The sequence below is a fragment of the Urocampus carinirostris genome, chromosome 7 (genome assembly GCF_059441175.1).
Source record: "Urocampus carinirostris isolate Australia breed hairy pipefish chromosome 7, RoL_Ucar_1.0, whole genome shotgun sequence".
Taxonomy (NCBI): Eukaryota; Metazoa; Chordata; class Actinopteri; order Syngnathiformes; family Syngnathidae; genus Urocampus; species Urocampus carinirostris.
In genome coordinates this window covers 35,328,164-35,330,698 of record NC_142355.1, presented here as the reverse complement: position 1 = coordinate 35,330,698, position 2,535 = coordinate 35,328,164, and positions in this window count along the sequence as shown.

Here is a 2,535-nt window from a genome sequence, read left to right as displayed (position 1 = left end):
TATTTTGTCTGCGTATATTTTGGGGCGACGCCCAACGACATCCTTTCCCAAAAAAACTCAAAACGTTCCGAAAGCGTCAACAAACGAACACCTTTTATGTTTTTCTACTGATTACAAAAAAACCGTTACAGATGTTACTGATTTATGACAAAGCGGAAGACAAACCTGATGATATTCTTTTGAGGGCGACTGCTTATTCTAATTCTTAAGTGGCTGCAAATACTAAAACATCTGACTTTTTTTTAGTTTTTATTTGGGGGATTCAACGATGAAATAAGTTGCACCAAAACTATATTCAAATTAATATAGCATTTTTGTCTCGAATACACTTATTCCTAAACGAAAAATTGATAATAATAATGATATTCTACCTTGCATAATACAATTAATAAAAGTAGGGTATTTTTATTGAGCATCCTTGAGGTTTTTCCTCATTTTTTTGGTCTCAAAGTGAGGATTCAGAATTTTGGGGGGGGGGGGATTGAAACAAAAACAATAAAAATAAGTGGCACCAGATTTCCCCCAGCCCAAAAACGACATATGTCCTCATATCATAAAAACATGCACATTACTATGCTTTTTTTCTCTTATCAAACGCCATTCTATTGGCTTTCTTCCTATACTCTTGTGTGAAGTCAGTTTGTCAGCGATGGTCGTTTTTTTTTTTTCATACTTAAAAACAGAAAAACAAACGTCAATTCTGTGATGTCACATACTGTTGACACTATAAAATATACATATATATATATATATATATATATATATATAAATGTCTACACTTCTAATTGTTTTCTTTTTCTTCACAAGTCTCACGTACGCTATATTGATTCAGGTTACCAGACTTCTACTCCAATCTGTGACAATATCACAGTAGAAGTACTACAACGTGAAATCAAAAACGAGATGTTACTGTCTTTGTCATGAAAATCCACGTGGGAAAGAAATAAACGTTGCACTGTTTACACTTCCTAAATGAAAGGCTCATGTGTTTTATTTTCTCGCACTTCTGCCGTTGTGACCTCGTTATGCAAATCTTGTTTTGCTTTTGTATCGTTGATTGCGTTTTGTTTACTGACAATACTTCAACATTTTAGATTTAAACCATACGGAGCAAGGAAAAAGTTTGTCGATTGTATTTTTTTGGCTACACTGCGGTCTTATTAGAGGTAAGACCTTGGGCCTGGGCTTAAAATGTCGATCATTTAGTCAGGCTGGTTGGGCTTGTTTCTTGTCATTTTTTTTCTCCCAGCACACTTTTACTCAAATAATTATTTGGATGAAGAACTTGCTTACCACTCCATCAGTTTAACTTCAAACCACTTAATTCCAAAGAAATGATCCTCCTCTGAGTTGGGGTAAAAGATGTGCGGCTTCCTCCTTCCACCTCCCTCACGTCAAACATCAGTTCTGATTCTTGCCAGTAGCTTACATGCTTTACAAACGTTCGTTCAGTTTTTTGGCCAAATATTTCACTGTTAGCAGCTTGTAATCTGCAGAAAATTATTTTCTTTTCGCCGCTATTTTGTCCAGTTTCACTTTCGTTCGCTGCACTTCACCGCCAAATCGTTCATTTAGGCGCTGCATATGCAATGCACACTTGTAAAACCAAAGCTGCATCGTTCAGCCAAAACGCTCGGTCTGGTGATGAAGCACACTTTGTAGTTATTTTGGCAGAAAATTAAAGTGTCAGGTTTATTTCGGGCTCAGTTATCAAATGAAGTTCATACGTCACGTTTTGGCGGGTTCGGGTTGATTCACCCACGACTCTGGTAGAGTCGGGCTGAACCTTACCTCTAGGTCTTCAACGCTCTGAGAGACGGACGAGTTTGGCACTTGTGTTCAGTGACGAATCTTGATCTAGCTATTGTATGTGTGAGGCGTTCACGGTCTTATTTCTCAAGGTATCTTCATTTTCCCGGCGCTGAGGTTTTTGAGTTTTTCCTTGCCCTCGTGTAGGTTTTTTGGACCAGGGGATGGTGTCATAATAGTCTGGTGTGTAATAGTCTGTGTTGCCCTTTGAGACTCCTTGTGGATTAAGGGCCAAACAAAAAGACATGATTTATTTTCGCGCATGCGCTGTAGAGGGAGTGTCGAGTTTGGCATTTTGTTCGCTCATCTTGATTCAAAATTGCATATTAAACCATACAAAGCAAGGAAAAATGGAAAAGGCGAATCATCAAGTACCGGTTGTTGTTTCTCTATTTACGCTACGGTCTTATTTTACGCTCTTTTGAGAGACGGACGACTTTTGCATTTGTTTACTGGTATCTATGACGACGCCACTGTTTATATGCGCATGCGCTGTAAAGTCAACGGGTTTTCATTTCCTTCCTACCCACCGAGACGTGAAGCGTCTTTGAAAGCGACATTGAGTTATTGAAAGAGGTACTTTCATTTTTAGTCTCGTTTGACTCTCGTTGCTTTTAAATCGCTGTTTTTTTGACGTAGCTGCGTGTTTCTTGTAGCTTTCTAGCAATGTTTGTTGACTACGGTATTCACGCACGTATGCATGCTCACTCTCGTATTGTACCATCA